Consider the following 18,036-nt stretch of genomic DNA (forward strand, 5'->3'; position numbering starts at 1 on the left):
CTCAGTTTTAGTAACTGATCATCTAATGTCTATCTAATCTACTCATAAGTTTCAATCATTTAACCTCTAAAACACACCTTAAAATTGACAATATCTCACCATTAACTATTAAAATCCTAGTCCAAATCCATAACATCACCACACAAAACCAATGCAATGGTCTCCTACTAGACTCCATCCTGCACTTCCCCCTTTCTCTCATCCCCTGCCCCAAATGACATCTGCACAGCACTTAATTGATCTTTTGAAAGCAACGATTCACACATTTTCCATACTCTCTCCTCCACTTAATGGCTTCCCTTTGCAAAAAATAAAATAAAATATTAAACATTTATCAAAGCTTGTATTGACCTAGATAATCTAGTCTTCCTATCCAGTTCTTATCTTTAACCCTCCTCCATTCTTTAAGCAACAACTCCACTGGCTTTTTAAAAGTCATTTCCTGCCTCAAGGCTTTGTTTTTCTGTTCTCATACTAGTAATATTTATCTCCTATATTTCTGAATCAGCTATTATCATGACCCTCCATGGTTTATTATGTATCTCTCCCTATAACCTACCCCAAGTAGAATATAAGGTCAAGTGCAAGAACTCTGCCACTCACCACTATACATGTCTAGAACAGTGCAGGTCAGGTAGTGGGCAGTTAAGTAAACATCCACCAACTAAGGACTACACATTATCTTGAAAACTTCAGTCTAGCCAGAAGTGTCCCTGTGGCTCAAGAGGTCAGGCACTAGTCTTGAGCAGAAGAGCTGAGGGACAGAGCCCAGGCCCAGAGTTCAGCCCCCATGACTGACAAAAAAAAAGAAAAAGAAAGAAAAAGAAAACTTCATTCTCTATGTATTCAACAAATATGGATGTGTGTGTGTGTGTGTGTGTGTGTGTGTGTGTGTGTGTGTGTGTGTGTGTGTGTGTGTGTGTGTGTGTGTGTGTGTGTGTGTGTGTGTGTGTGTGTGTGTGTGTGTGTGTGTGTATTTCCATTACCAATGTTTTTCATTTCTATCATCATTTATGGGTACCAGATTGTAAGCTCTGCCCCAGGCCATGCAAGCCCTGTAAAGACACCCCCGCTACCTCTTAGCTAAGTTTCTGTGCAGTATCTGTGTTACCCAGGTAACTGGCACACATGGAAGCAGTCACCTCCCCCTCCTACTAGGTCAAGTCCTGGCCCCAGGTCAGGCCTTCCATCAGACCATAAGAAGGTCCCAGGCCCTGAGGTCACATCCAGATCCAGTGTGGTCACACCTTTCCCCCACCAGGCCACAGGTCCCAGGCCTAGATAAGTCCTGGCCCAGGGGTGGATCACCTGGTTCTACCAGGCACGGGGGGGGGGGGGGGGGGGGGGGGGGGGGCGGGCGCAGTTTAGTAAATAAACTTTTCCTACAGCATGGTGTTCTCTCCATGGGCTACCTAATGAAACCTACATACTTAATATACCTTACACAAATCATTCCTCTGCATCCCATAATCAGAAAGCATACTGTCTTCACCAAGTTAGTGTCACTGTCCCAAATTCAACTCAAACCACATACAAGATTGGCTTCCAGTAAGGATTCTAAATGCCTACTTCAGAAAAGACAACCTAAATTAGTTTCCCTTTTTCTGGAAACTCAGTAACAGTCCCTCAAATGACTGTTCTGGCCTGAAGAAATTATTTGGAATAACAAAGTAGAATCTACAGTTGACATTTCAACAAATCTGAAACAAACTTAACTTGCCTCATTTAAATGGAAAGGAAAACAAAAGTTTTCTATGCAAAGCCATTCATACTCCTTGTCCCTGGAAGAGCAGGGGAAAGCTAAAAAGTATAATAGAAATTGCTGTTCTGAAATGCTAAACCACCTCTTATTTTGAATTTCGGTATGTTCTGACCCAACAATACTTTTTTGTTTGGTTGAATGGTTTTGTTTTTTGTCGGGGTGGAGCCACTGGGTTTGAACTCAGGGCCTTGTGCTTACTAGGCAGGCACTCTACCACTTGGGCCATGTATCTCAGTTCTTCTTTTGTTATTTTTTGGGTCCAGTCATGGGGTCTGAACTCTGGGCCTGGGTGCTGTCCCTCAGCTCTTCAGCTCAAGGCTAGCACTCTACCACTTGAGCCACAGCGCCACTTCCGGTTTTTTTCTTTTTGCTTATGTGATGCTGAGGAATCGAACCCAGGGCCTCATGCATGCAAGGCAAGCACTCTACCACTGAGCCACTTTCCCAGCCTTTGTTATTTTTTTTTTAACAAGGTCTTACATACATGCTCAAGAAAAGCCTGGACAGCAATATACCTCTTTACACTTCTAAGTAACAAAGAATTTATTGGTTGAGAAGAGGTCTTTCAAACTTTTTGCCTGGGCTAGCCTCAAGCCTCTATCCTCCAGATATCCACTGTGTCCAGCTGTACTCAGAAATACCTTTTTTTTTTTTTTTTTTTGTCGATCATGGGGCCTGAACTCTGGGCCTGGGCGCTATCCCTGAGCTCTTCAGCCCAAGGTGAACGTTCTGCCACTTGAGCCACAGCACCACTTTGGTTTTTCTGGCGGTTAATTGGAGATAAGAGTCTGTCGAACTTTCCTGCCCTGGCTAGCTTTGAACCGCGATCCTCAGATCTCAGCCTCTTGAGCAGATAGGTTTACAGGCGTGAGCCACCAGCACATGGTGGCTTTTAAGAAGGCTGAGAATGTGGCTTAGTGGTAGAGTGCTTGCCTAGCATGCATGAAGCCCTGGTTCAATTCCTCCGTACCACATAAACAGAAAAAGCCAGAAGTGGCACTGTAGCTCAAATGGTAGAATGCTAGCTTTGAGCAAAACCTGAGGGACAGTGCCCAGGCCCTGAGTTCAAGCCCCAGGACTGGCAAAGAAAAAAAGAAAGAAAAGAAAGAAAGAAAGAAAGAAAAGAAAGAAAGAAAGAAAGAAAGAAAGAAAGAAAGAAAGAAAGAAAGAAAGAAAGAAAGAAAAGAAAGAAAGAAAGAAAGACTTCTAAGAATAGTAACAAGTCCAGTTTCTTCATTTTATTTCCCTCCAAAGACCAATGTTAAAATTACAAATAACAAGTTGGAGAGAAAAAAACTCTCAAGGAAATTCAAATTTTATTTTAATAATGCCTCCCTAAACAACCTGAGCTTCCTTTTAAACAAAACAGAAATCCAAAAAATCAAAGAAAGGAAACATAAACTTTAGCTGCCTGATTGTGTGGCCTTGGTATTTTAGCACTGTAATTAGCTATGAGTCTTTGGCCAATTCAGTTAATCTTTCTGACCCTCAGAGCTTTCTCATTTACAAAATAGGAAGCAATCAATTACAAAGTCTCTGAAGTATTAGCTTAGCTTTAAGTTCCTACAATTCACCTCCACTTTCAAGTTCAGTCAATAATGTAAAGATCATACATTTTTCAGAACAGTATAACTAGGAGGTAGTTCAAATAAATTAATGAAATTCTAATCTCCATAACAGTACCCTCACCTGTTTCTGTTTAGAATGCTTATGAATCTAATATTGTCTCTAATTAGAATATTCAGTAACATGAAATGTTTCAGTAGGCCTTGAGAGTATTCTAAGAATAAAAAGTTGGAATAAGACCTAAAATACCCATTTAAAACAAGAAATAAGGACCACAGTCAGTAGACTTGTGTAGGTCTCATTCAAGAAATCCATGATTCCTAGATTTTGTGAATTATTTTGTGTATAAAGAAGTGCACATGATGTCCAGAGAGTTATCAAACATTAAAAAGCACTACTTCAACATTTATTTCACATTACCTACCACAGAAACAGGCAAATGTAAATTGACCACTACCTAATAGTTCACTCTGAATCAGCATTTCAAGCACAGCTCAACATAACTCAAGCACAGCTCTGTCCATTTTAGAAAGAAAAAAAGAGATTTACAAAAATAAACAAGTGGGCTAGGATGTAGTTTAGTGGTAAAGCCCTTGCATAGCAAGTACAATGTCCTGGATTCGATCCCCTAGTACCAAAAAGGAAAAGATTTAAAAAAAAAAAAAAAGTTGAAAATAAACAAGTCTTAAACTCTGGGAAAGTCAAAAATCTAACTCAAGTTAACCTAATACTGGCAGTCAACTTACGTGAAGAAGCTTACTGGGATTTCTTTTAGAGCACATGATTTAAAGTAGAGAAAGACTGCCATCTACTGATGGCCAATTTCTAACATTGCAAAAAAGTTAACATGATATAGCCAGATACTGCTGAAAAAAACCTAAGTATTAGAAGTTTTTATCTCCCATTTCCTGCATGAGGGAACAGGAAATTTTTTCTCTCTTGCTATTCTACGTTAATCCCTGTTGTTCTAAAATAAATCCTTATTAAAACATAAAAAAATCCAAAAATGTTATATCCGCTATAGGTTCAAGGACCTATAGCTAATTCACTAAATGATACATAAAATACCCTAATTTTTAAATTTCCACTCCTTCTAAAGCCAGGATCTTTAAAATAAGTTCATGCACTTCTGGCACATCCAGATACATAACAGCTAAACAAGAGTACTTATGGAGCAAACTGCATTTATGATCACTACAAGAAGGAAGGAGCAAACAAGAAATGCTTGGAAATTAATCATTTTCAATATGTAAACTTTGGCTTAAAATTAGGTGTTGGTATAGGGGGTCTTATATCCAAAAATACCCCAAATAAACAAAGAGATTTCTTCAAAGAACAAAATACTTATCCTAGAGTCCATAGATCATTCTTCAATACATTATAATGGTGTTCTATCTCTCTTCCACTTCTATATTTCATGTATGTATTCAAAGAGAGATTTTAGGTGGGCATACTGACTCATACCTGTAATCTCAACACTCAGGAGGCTGAAGCAGAAGGATCTCAAGTTCAAGGCCAGCCAGAACTATAGTGAGACCCTGTCTCAAAAGACAGAGGGCGCGCGGCGGGGGGGGGGGGGGGGGGGGGGTTCAATTTACATAGAATGTCAATGGAGCACAAAATATCTACAGTGAAGGAAGAACTTGTGTTTTCATCAAATGGTGCTAGAAATACTGGGTATCTACATGTAGAAAACTGAAACTCAACCCCTGTATCTCATCCAATTCAAAATTCAATTCCAAATGAATCAAAGATCTTAATGTACATCTAAAAGTTTGAAACCACTGTCAGAAAACATACAGAAAACTCTTGAAGATATCAGCATAGGTATCATTTTTCTGAGTAGAACTCCAATTGCTCAGAAAATAGAAACCAAAATTGCACAATTAGGCTGCATCAAATTAAAAATCTGCTGCAGAGCAAAGGAAATCATTTCCAGAATCAATGGGAGAAAATCTTCACTGCCTAAAGAATATCCAGGCCCCATGACCGGCCCCCCCCAAAAAAAGATTAAGTAGAACTATCACTTCTGGGCATATATCAGAAGGAAAGTATATAAAGTGCCCCCAAAATTAAGCACTCACAAAGAATAATCCAATAAGTGTGCAAATTGAACAGTTGCCAAAACAAGTAAAAGTAGCCAAGAAATACATGAAGAAATGTTCATCATCCTTAGCTATGAAAAAAATGCAAATCAAACACACTAAGGCTGGGTACTGGTGGGCTCATAGCTGTAATCAGAACTACTCAGGAGGCTGAGATCTGAGGACTGCAATTGAAAGCCAGCCAAGACAATAAAGTCCATGAGGTTCTTATCTCCAATTAACCATCAAAAAGCTGGAAATGGAGGTATAGTTCAAGTGGTAAAGTGCTAGCCTTGAGTAAAATTGCTGAGACATTGCCCAGGCTCTGAGTTTAAGTCCCAGGACTAGCTCACCTTTCCCCCCAAAAATACCACCACTGAGATTTCATCTTAGTCCAGTTAGAAGGGCAAACATCAAGAAAACAGCAAATTCTGGTGAACATGTAGGTGAATTAGTATCTAACTAGAAGAGTAATAAATAGGTACCTTTAAAAATTAAGTAGAGGGGCTGGGAAGGTAGCTCAGTGGTAGAGCGCTTGCCTTGCATGCTTGAGACCCTGGGTTGGATTCCTCGGCACCACATAAGCAGAAAAAAAAAAAAGACGGAAGTGGCGCTGTGGCTCAAGTGGTAGAGCGCTAGCCTTGAGCTGAAGAGCTGAGGGACAGTGCCCAGGCCCAGAGTCCAGGCCCCACGACCAACCCCCCCCCAAAAAAAAATTAAGTAGAACTAACACTCCTGGGCATATATCAGAAGGAAAGTAACTCCCCATACATTAGAAATACCTACTACACACTCATGTTTTTAGCAGAAGTATTCACAACAGCTAATACAGAGAATCAACCTCTGCACCAACCAACTTATGAATGGATAAAGAAAATGTGCTGTAGCTAGGTGCCGGTGGCTCACACCTGTAATCCTAGCTACTCAGAAAGCTGAGACCTGAGGATCAGGGTTGCAGCTAGCCTGGGCAGAAAAGTCCATGAAACTTTTTTTTTTGTGGGTCCGGTAGTGGGCCTGAACTCTGGGCCTGGGCACTGTCCCTCAGCTCTTCAGCTCAAGGCTAGCGCTCTATCACTTGAGCCACAGCACCACTTCCGGTTTTTTTCCTTTTTGCTTATGTGGTGCTGGGGAATCGAACCCAGGGCCTCATGCATGCAAGGCAAGCGCTCTACCACTGAGCCACCTTCCCAGCCCCTCCATGAAACTCTTATCCCCAATTAACCACCAAAATGCCAGAAGTAGAGCTGTGGCTCAAGTGGCCGAGTACAAGGCTTGAGTAAAAAAAGCTAAGTGGCAGAGCCCTGGCTCTCAGTTCAAGCCCCAAAACTGGGAGGTGGGGGGAAAGGGGGGAAGAAGTATTATTCAGGAGGAGAATTATTCAGCTGCAAAAAAAAGAAATTAAATTATTTCATTTGTGGAAAATAAATGGAACTAGAAATCAAGTTAGGAAAAATAAGCCAGAATGAGAAAATCTAATACCATTTGTTCTTTCTCTGGTGCTTGACATCTAGTGTTTAGAAATGAGTGAAGAAATTTAAACATATGATGTAAGGACAAGCAGAAGTTAACAGGGCAAAAACAAGAGTGAATGGGGGAACAAATATGGATAAAGAACCCCGTAAATGTATGAAAATAGAAAAAAGTCATTTGAGGAACTGATTCAATAAATACCATTCTACATTGAACCTTTATATTTCAATAGATATAATTTAACTACATCAACTCAAATCTTCTCAGAAGAGAAAGGAGCCAATCCTAGGGACATATATCTGTAATCCTAGCACTTGGAGGCTGAAATAGGGGGACTGAGAGTTCCATGCCAGCCTGGACTACCAAAAAAAAAAAAAAGCCAGGGGTGGGAGGTAGGAAGAATAATGTTATATATAACATCATTTAAAATGTATGCATCTTATAAATTAGATATCACTCATATTTTACAAATAGGAACCTGAAATTCAAGAAGATGAAATAACTTGCCAAGTTCACACAGCTAGAAAGTATCCTCTAGAGAATATCAATCTTTCTCCTATTAGAGCAGGAGAAGCAAATCACATAGACCCCCAACATGTTAAGAGTTGAAAGAGGTCTTGGAGTTGGAATACAAAGCTCTCTTTGTACACTCAAGTAAACTGAGGCCAAGAAAGTTAAATGCCTTAATCAAAATTACATTGCTTGTTACTGATACAGCTAGGATTCACTCCCAAAGAAAACATAATTAGAAAAAGGTAATGCAATGTGAAGCCAGACACAAAACTAAGTAGTTTAAAAGAGAGCAAGACTCAAACTTCTACTTCAAGATGAATTGGACGCCAACAGCTAGTGCCTATACAACAGCCAATACCTTCTTCCCATTGGAAGACACCAAATTCACTCTGATTCTGCACTCACTATTGCTTAAGTTAACAGTAATCAGTGTGCAAACCAATTGTGTAATTCCATTTCCCTTATCAGGGACCAATTAATGCAAGGGTGTATCACACAACTCTCACAAATGACTTGGAAAGGAAAAACTGTTAGTGAATGTCAATGAAAATGTCTTTTGTTCCTAAGGATTTGGGGGGTTGGGGAGACTACTTTCCAATTTTTTTCTATGAAAGTATGATACTAAAGAATGGACCCACCCACAGACAAGAGGAGATATTGCCAATAATCTGCAAACAGCAAAAATAAAATAAAAGATGTAGAACCCCTTGGTGAAGCAATTCTGAGCAATCCTATCTCCAGGTGTCATACTACATAACAGTAATTTTCCTATTGATTAGGCAACTTCTTTCAATAGTCTGCTATTTACAAAGGTAAATATTTCTCATGACAGAACTCTGTTCAGCCTTCAGAGGTAGCAGGCAAATCAAAAAGAAACAGTAAGTTAAACGCAACACATTGGTAAGGAAGCTGGACCCTTGGGGCCTAGATTGTTCCCTTTTCCTTCTAACTCAGTTCATGATAACTCCCATTCACCTCTTAAATCTAAGCCTACTTCTTCTGGGAACCCTCTGTGATCACAAGACTGCTGTACATATTCGTCCTTTGTGATTATCTCCTTCACAGAAGTAAGCTATGTTCTGGTTGCCCATTTATTTGTCAATCTCTCGATAGTTGAACATTAATCTTCTTTTGAGCAAATACTATGCCTTGATTATTTAATTTACAGCAGCTATCACAGAACCTCAGTGGACAGGAGTCCATGTATATGATAGAGACATAGAGGGGGAGGGAGGGAGAGAGAGAAAAAGAGTGAAAGAGTGAGAGAGAGAAAGAGAAAGAGAGAGCATGAACAGGGTAACAAACTGATGTGAACTGCCCAATGTTTCAAAGGTGAATACAAAGGAGTAATCCATGATATAAAACATATTTGTTCTTAGCACCAGGGAGAACTTCAAGACACAAAGAACATTTTGGTTTTGATTTTTGGTTATTCTTAGAAAAAAAATGTCCAGAGTTTATTCTGGTCTTTTCTTTTACATGTATGTATATATTAACTTGTCATGGTTTTAGTCCTCAAACATTTTCTTCTCATTAAGCTTCATAAAAGCATCATTTGTATTTGTTTTTCCAAAAGTTAAAAATAAAGTGGAAAAACAGATTTGCAAATGATGTTGAAAGAGAAACTACAAGAGGTCAAAAAGAGTTTACTTCAGTAAGACTATCATTTTCATTCGGACCTTAGTATTATAATGTGGATGTTTAGAACACATAAAGATGAAGTAGATGCTGGACGCCAGTGGCTCATGCCTGTAATCCTAGGTACTAATGAAGCTGAGATCTGAGGATCAAGATTTGAAGCCAGCCTGGGCAGAAAAGTCTATCAGACTTTTTTTTTTTTTTTTGAGGGGGGGGTCCGGTCCTGGGGCCTGAACTCTGGGCTTGGGCGCTGTCCCTCAGCTCTTCAGCTCAAGGCTCCCGCTCTACCACTTGAGCCACAGCGCCACTTTGGCTTTTTTCTTTTTGCTTATGTGGTGCTGAGGAATCGAACTCAGGGCCTCAGGCAAGCAAGGCAAGTGCTCTACCACTGAGCCACCTTTCCCAGCCCCATCTATCCTACTCTTATCTCCAATAAACTACCTCCCCGCAAAAAGCCATTAGTGGAACTGTGGCTTAAGTGGTAGCCTTGGGCAAAAGAAGTTTCAGGGACAATGCCCAATGCCCAAGTACTGAGTTCAAGCCCCAAAACTAGCATAAAAAAATAGAAATAATAATAATTTAAAAAGCCAGATTCTAGTGTCCCATATCTGTAATACTAACTACATCTATTCAGAGGCTCTTATCTGAGGATCTCAATTCAAAGCCAGACTGGGAGAACCAAATTGGAGAGTTTTATCTCTAATAAACAGCAAAAGGATGAAAATCGAAGTGTTTATCAAGTGATAGACTTGAGCAAAAAATAAGCAAGCTTGTGAGTGAGGACAGGAGGCAAAAACTGTTAAAGAGTGAAGGAAGGAGTGACAAAAGTAAAAGATAAAAAAGCTAAGCAAGGGGCTGGGAAGGTGGCTCAGTGGTAGAGCGCTTGCCTTGCATGCATTAGGCCCTGGGTTCAATTCCTCAGCACCACATAAGCAGAAAAAGCTGGAAGTGGTACTGTGCCTCAAGTGGTAGAGCACTAGCCTTGAGCTGAAGAAGAGCTCAGGGACAGTGCCCAGGGAGATCTCAACATGTCCAAATGGCTTCATTAAGATAGTATATGTAGCCGGGTGCCGGTGGCCCACATCTGTAATCCTAGCTACTGAGGAGGCTGAGATCTGAGGATCACAGTTCAAAGCCAGCCAAGGCAGAAAAGTCCGTGAGACTCTTATCTTCAATTAATCACTAGAAAACCGGAAGTGGGGCTGTGGCTCAAGGGGTGGAGCACTGCCTTGAGCTGAAGATCACAGGGACAGCACCCAAGCCCAGAATTCAAGCTCCACGACCAACTTCTAAAAAAAATAGTATATGCAAACCAGGCACCAGTGGCTCAAGCCTGTAATCCTAGCTACTCAAGAGGCTGAGATCTGAAGATCGAGGTTCAAAGCCCAGACAGGAAAGTCTGTGAGACTCTTATCTCCAATAAACCACTAGAAAACCGCAAGTGGAGATGTGCCTCAAGTGGTAGAGCACTCATCTTGAGCTGAAGAGCAGAGGGACAACGTCCAGGCCCAGAGTTCAAGCCCCATGACCAACAAAGGAAAAAACATTTGCAATCAAATGAAGGGAGATCTTTACCAAAACAGAGGAAAAGAACCCAAGGATGGCCTTTGTCAAAAAGATAGAAACTGAGTTGAAGCCACAGCATTTCCGAGGTTGAGGCAGAAAAATCAAAGAGTGTGAGGCCAGCCTGGGTTATACAGCAAGACCCTGACTCAAACAATAAAACAATGAAAAAAAATTAATTTTTAAAGGTGGATAGGCTTCAACAGGCACCTAGCCAAAGGACCAAAAGCTGGTTTTGTTTAAATGCAACTGAAAGGTTTCAGAGAAAGAGAATTTGTCACAAAACATCAAATCAACAACATAAATAAAACAAGAAATAGACTAATGAAAGCACAGAAACTTCATATTAAGAATATACAAACTGCTATACTGTGCCATGATGTCACCCTGTAAGAACAACTAATCATTATCAATAAGGGAAAATACAAAGGCACAACAGGGTAGTAGTGGCTTCAGTTTGTCCTTTTACCAAATTAAGTAAAAAAGATTTATTCCATTATACCCTTTATGAATTATTGTGATATCTGGCAGCTAAAAATTGGATCATGAATGTTGCTGTCAATTATAAGAAATAAGGGAGCTTCTACAAGCTAATGATACCTAGGGAACTTAACCTGGCACACTGGTAAAGATAAAGTAGTAATGAAGCTGGAGTAGAGTTATAATGCACCTATACAGTTACTATAGCTTCATTGCATAGAATTCAATGTGTCTAGTTGAGTAAGCATGCAATATTGGAGCTAACTGAAAATACTTAATGTCTATCATCACCATAATGAGTTTGATTCTATGGTATGTTGGCAAAACTACTCAAGATTTCTTAGAAAATATACTAAGCATTAATTTAAACAATCACTCTGAAAAAATGAATATTAAGAGATTGGATATTAATGGCTGAAACACTTCAAAATCTCCATATTTAAAATTACTAATATGGTTCAAATAACAGAAATCATAAAGCTATTAATGGAGAAAATCAACTGTAACACTGACATGGTCGAAATATCAAATTATCTTATCTATTTATATATGTAGATTTAATGTGGACTCAACAAAACAGTCCATCCCAGTTTCCCAGAAACACTAAATAAAATGCTAATAAATGTTAAAGATATGTATGCTATGTATACTATATTTATGTAAACATATATGCATACATAGCGGTATCTATTTTATTATATAGTACATAAACTACATATAACACGTATATATATATATATATATATGTACATACAAACAGTTTTCAAATTTTCTGAAAAAGAATCAGTCCTACCAAGAGTAATTTCACCCTATATATTTGTTTACTGACATCTCCAAGCTAAAAGAAACTGCAATAAAATTCTTTAAAGCTGGGCATTGGTGGCTGTAATCCTAGCTACTCAGAAAGCTGAGTTGAATATTGTAGTTAGAAGCCAGCCTGGGCAGGAAAGTCCTTGAGACTCTTATCTCCAATTAACCAGCAGAAAACCAGAAGTGGTACTGTGGTTCCAAGAGGTAGAGCAGTAGCTTTGAGCAAGAAGAGCTCAGGCACAAAGCTTAGGCCCTGAGTTTAAACCCAATGACAAAAAAAAAATAAATTTAATTAAATTAAAATAAAATTTAAAAAACCACCTCTGTAAGACTGTAAGTGTTGGGAGCCAAAAGTTGAGTCTCTCAACAATAGGCTTAACTATCTCACTGGAACATCTTGAGGCTGAGTTTACAGAATCCTACCTTTTCACCACTCCCTAAGTAAACACCCTGCAGCTGCTAAAGACCACCTTTTCACCACACCCTAAGTGAACACCCTGCAGCTGCTAAAGACCACCACCTTTTTCACCTTGCCCTAAGCAAACATCCTACAGCTGCTTTGGCCAATGAAAAAGCTTCCTTAACGGCCAATGATTCCAAGCACATATATACAGCTGTGTGAAAAATAAAATTTAGCAGCAGCAGCAGCAGCAGCTTGATCGGAATCCCTGTCTTGCTGTCATTCTTCGTGTCTCTTGTCCCTTCATTCCTTCTCGCTTAGGTTCATTGCCCTCGTTGAAGTCCTGCGGGTCGGGACATGTAAGAAAACCTTGAAAGATAAATGAGATGTATCTGGATCATTTCTGCCCTAAAAAGTGATGAAGGAGCCAGGCACCAATGGCTCAAGCCTGTAATCCTGGCTACTCAAGAGGGCTGAGATCTGAGGAATGCAGTTCTAAGACAGCTTGGGCAGGAAAGTCCCTGAGGCTTAACCAACAAAACATCAGAAGCAGAGCTGTAGGTCAAATGCTAGAGCACTAACCTAGAGTCAAAAAGTATCCAGGCCCTGAGTTCAAGCTCCAGGACTGGCACAAGCAAAAAGAAAGTGAGCATAAAGTAGCATAAAGTAGCACAAAGTAGCATAAAGTTCCATGAATACAGATGACCAGATACTATGAAAACGTTTCTACTATCAAATTCCTAAAAATGCAAGAGCAGTTTGTAGAACTTTAAGCACATGATTAAGTAGAAAAAAAATTATTTAAATCTTCAGACAGGAATAAAGAAATTGTGCCAATTACCTAAAACATCATTGTTTCCATTTTATGGTGATACAGAGACAGAAAGACAAACTACAGCCCAAAGCCAAATTAGAGTCCTCTACATGGATAAACCCCAATATCTGGAGACAACAGGCTTAATGAAAGATCAAGTTAAAAAAAAAAAAAAAAAAAACTCCCCTTAAAGTCTGCAAAGAAACCTGCGTCTTCTGGTATAGATTCTGATTAAGGGAAGATGGAAACCTTCACAATTACTTAAACCACAGGAATATTAGACTATATTTATGCTATTAATATTATCTATATGGTCTGAAAAAATTCAAAATAAGCATTTTTTTTTGGGGGGGGGTCCAGTCGTGGGGCCTGAACTCTTGGCCTGAGCGCTGTCCCTCAGCTCTTCAGCTCAAGGCTAGTGCTCTACCACTTGAGCCACAGTGCCACTTCCAGCTTTTTTTCTTTTTGCTTATGTGATGTTGAGGAATCGAACCCAGGGCCTCATGGATGCAAGGCAAGTGCTCTACCACTGAGCCACCTTCCCAGCCCCAGCATTTATTTTTAAAGTGGTCCCAATCCCAGTGGTAACATAACTAACTGAAGGAAGGCATGTCTCTAGAGAAATCACTTTAACCCATACCTCTTAGAACTAACATTTCTTTACATTGGAACTTACCAAAAATGTTAAAAATTATAATAAAACATACCAGGACACAAAACATAACAACTAAAAGAAACATAAATAGCAAAATAAGGCTTGCTAGGGCTTAAAAAATTAGAATGTGAAAAAAATTAAAAATAAATATGTATGTTTTTAAAAATATTCAATAGTTAATAGTCCCCAAAATTAGGGAAAATACAATATAACTATAAAAGCTAACATGATCAAAGTACGTTATACGCACATATGAAAAAGTCATAATGAAATCCGTTCTTTTGTACAACTACATATTAACAAAAAAATTCTGTCTAAAATTAACAGGACTTAAGAAACAAAGAACTTCCACTCATCTGATCAAACCACTACTAAATAACCCCATGCTGTTGATCACATGTATGGTGTATATGTGTACACCGTTATATGTTATAGACTGTGATAGACAATTTGCTCCAGGAAAGTTAGAATGAACTTGTGATTTTAAATGAGCATCATTATTCCACAATACTGTGAAATTTGGGGAATTATGTAATCACTTAATCACAATAAAAAAAAGAAAAAAATTCTGTCTAAAACTAAGCAAAGTTTTAGAATAAAAACCATACAACTGAGATTTGAGACTTAATAAGTGGAAAGAGACAAAGGCATCAGAAATCTATATGTAGTTCTCATGTTCAAAGTTACCTCATAGTTCCAGATGGATAATGAGTTAAGACACTGGTGGCTCATGTCTGTAATCCTAGTCACTCAAGCAGCTAAAACCTGAAGCACTGGGACTCAAAGCCAATCTGGATAGATTGGCTAACATCTGTTAGACTCAAAATAATCAGCAAAAAGCAGGGTTAAGGATGTGACTCAAGTGGTAGAGTGCCAGCTAAACAAGCACAAGGCCCTGGGTTCAACCTCTGATACCAGAAAAATAAATAAATACAAAGTTTAAAAACATGGCTATTGGAGCTCCAACCATTACATCAATAGGAAGAAGGAAGAGGAAAGGAGGAAATGTCAGTGGCTTATAAAACCACTTTTTGGAGATAATACATTGCATCTATTTACATTGTATTGGTCAAAACTCAGTCATGTGACTGTTTCATCAGCAATGAATGTGGCGAATATACTTTTTGTTTTTCTGTTTGTCCTATGGCTTGAACCCAAGGTCAAATGTGTTAAGTATGTGCTGCTATGTCATTGAGCTACATCCTCAGTTCTTTTAAAAGGAAAAACAAAAAACAAAAAACAGTCTTGGGTATTGAACCCAAAACCATGGATTTGCTTGGGAAGCACTCTTCCTAGGAGAGGGAAGGAAAGGAGAAAGGGGAAGGAGGAGAGAAGGGGAAAGAAAAAAGGAGAAAAGAAGAGAGAAAAGAGGAGAGAAAAGAGAAGGCCAGGCACCAATGGCTCACGCCTGTAATCCTAGCTACTCAAGAGTCTGAGATCTGGATGAGGACTGCAGTTCAAAGCCAGCCTCAGCAGGAAAAAGTTCATGAGTCTCTTATTTCCAGTTAACCACCAAAAAGCTGGAAGTGAAGCTGTGCCTCAAGTAGCACAATGCCAGTTTTGAGTGAAAAAGCTAAGGGAAAGTACCCTGAACATGAGTTCAAATGTTAGTACTAACACCAAAAAAAAATTTTTTAAGAGGGAGGAAAAGGAGGAGAGATTGGGGAATGGAAAATAGAAGGAAAAGGAAGAAGAGAAGGATTATGACATCACAGATGAAGAACTATGTGTGTCAACTGAATTAATTGGCTTTCTAAACTCAAACTTCAAAATTCACACTTCCCTCCTATATTCACTATCTGAATTAAATATGTCACTTTCTCCCCAGTACCCAACAAAAAATGTGTAAGTAAATATTGACTTCTGACTCCACCTCATACCTACCCTACCCTAACTAATCAATCACTGTCATGTCTCTATTATGCTTGTCTCCTCCTCTCCCTGCCCCCCCCCCACTGCTACTATTGTCTCCAGACAGACAAGACATGAGTGTCCTTATCTCTCATCTAAACTATTTTCATCCTCCATCTCCTATTTCCCTAACAATTCTTCTTGGACAATAATATTTTTAAAACGAGACCTTGATTACAAAAAATACATATACACAAAACTGTAGATTAAGTCCTGCCTCAGGATTAAGTCCAAAGTCTCAAGTGGACTCCTCTATACCCAGCTTTATCTCTGAATGTTCCCCACATTCAGTCTATCAATCTACTTGAAGTTCTTCAACTGTACCATAAAAGTTCCCTTGCCTGGAATTTCTCTACTATCTCTTTATCTGGCAAATTCTTATTTATCCTTTAAGATTCAGCTCAGAACTCAGCTCTTCTGTGAAATCTCCCTACTAAACACAGCTACTATGATTTGAAGTGTCCCTATTCTTACAAGTAAGGCAGAACCTGAGAAACTATTCATAAAAGCCAAAAGAGCATTTTTACTAAACCAAACAGTAAACTCATTCCTTGAAGATTCAAATTGAAGACTATTTTGCTCCTACTTGTTGGTGTGCCAATATTAGCTCTCATTTCCCAAAAAAGGCTCATACTATGTACAATAAAAATCTGATGCAGGGCTGGGAGGATGGCTCAGTGGTAGAGCGCTTGCCTTGCATGCATGAGGCCCTGGGTTCGATTCCCCAGCACCACATAACCAAAAAGAAAAAAAAAACCAGAAGCGGCGCTGTGGCTCAAGTGGTAGAACACTAGCCTTGAGCTGAAGAGCTGAGGGACGGCACCCAGGCCCAGAGTTCAGGCCCCACGACCAGACCCAAAAAAAAAAAAAAAAAATCTGATGCAGTATGCAATAGTGCAATTTCTTTCTCTTTTTTTTTTTTTTTTTTTTTTTTTTTTTGATTGGTCACGGGCCTGAACTCTGGGCCTGGGTGCTGTCCCTCAGCTCTTCAGCTCAAGGCTAGCACTCTACCACTTGAGCCATAGCTACACTTCTGGCTTTTTCTGCTTATGTGGTGCTAAGGAATAGAACCCAAGGCCTCAGGCATGCAAGGCAAGCACTCTACCACTGAGCCACCTTCCCAGCCCCCATAGTTCAGTTTCTTAAGGAATATATTTTAAAGTCTATATTCATGAAGGAATTAAACAAGAGCTGGATGGCTCAATCCTAGTTACTCATGAGGTGAAGACATGAACACTGCAGTTTGAATAGACATGTGATGAATCCCAGAGACTCTTATCTCCAATTAACCAGAAAAATAAAAAAAGGAGGCAAAAGTGGAGTGGCAAAAGTGGCTCAAGTGATAGAGTACCAGCTATAAGCAAAAATGTCAAGCAAAATCTTAAAACCCTTAGTTCAAGCCCCAGTACCAGAAAAAAATAAATAAACTAAATTTGTTGAAACATCCAACCTTCTTCTAAGTAAAGTGTGATAATAGGATAAGGATATAGGACAAGTTACTCCTTAACAGCCATGGTATCATCATTTACCACATGACCCTCATTTCAATTCTATACAAACCTGAACTGGCCTTCAGCCTCTAAAATGGTGTGCAATTGGAGGCAAATACACTGTCAATATACTGTCATCCTGTTTTGTCTTAAAGTTCTTATGAAAGATATTACCACTGAGGACATTAACTATGGGCAGGTTGAAATCTTTTTGCCTTGACATGTTTATTTGCTCATATCATTGAAAGGGCACAACATTGAATAGCATGAATACATACTGTAACATTCTCCCACATAGGACCATGAGTTCCTTGAGCTTATGTATGGAATAATACCTTTTCATAGAAGAAACGTTATAAAGCAACAAAGGGCCTGAAGCAGAGCCCCCAAAATACCCCAACATGTCAACTTTCCCCAGACAGGCATTAGAGTTAATAAACACTCTCACTGAAAAGTAAATTCAACTTCCAATTTCTACTTCAGCTGATATTCTAAATAGAAAACATTGTTAAGATAAAAAATAGTGCCTGAGAAGGATCTGTTCTTTCCCTAGCTCCCATCTATCCTTCTCGAGAATCTCTAGGAGATGGAAGCTGGCTCTACACAAAACTGATGTTCTGGACCTCACTGCCAACTGAAGGAGAAAGGAGGCACCATTCCCTCAGGGCTTTTGCAAAAAAAATTGCTTCCAGGTGGGAATTTTTTATGGTCTGGTTTTTTGCTTTCCTTCATAACTATTGATGATTAAACCATAGACAATCAGGTTATAACAATGGAAACAGATATCTCCAAACATCATGGTTATATCCTCCAAATTACCAAGTTAAAGGAAAGCAAAAATTATTGGCAAAGTTTTATTTTGTTTGTTTGTAAGGGAGAA

At 39.2% G+C, this 18,036-nt stretch overlaps 1 protein-coding gene and 1 non-coding gene across 5 annotated transcripts in view; one reads left to right on the top strand and one right to left on the bottom strand.

The window, feature by feature from the left end:
- Positions 1–18,036, bottom strand: part of Exoc6b (exocyst complex component 6B) — a 522,886-nt gene that overhangs the window by 450,331 nt on the left and 54,519 nt on the right. The window lies entirely within an intron of this gene.
- Positions 16,334–16,407, top strand: Trnaa-ugc (transfer RNA alanine (anticodon UGC)). Its single transcript has one exon. It is a non-coding gene; the product is annotated as a tRNA-Ala (tRNA).

The sequence above is a fragment of the Dipodomys merriami genome, unplaced genomic scaffold (assembly GCF_024711535.1).
Source record: "Dipodomys merriami isolate MVZ:Mamm:240054 unplaced genomic scaffold, mDipMer1.0.p SCAF_37, whole genome shotgun sequence".
NCBI classification, from domain to species: Eukaryota; Metazoa; Chordata; class Mammalia; order Rodentia; family Heteromyidae; genus Dipodomys; species Dipodomys merriami.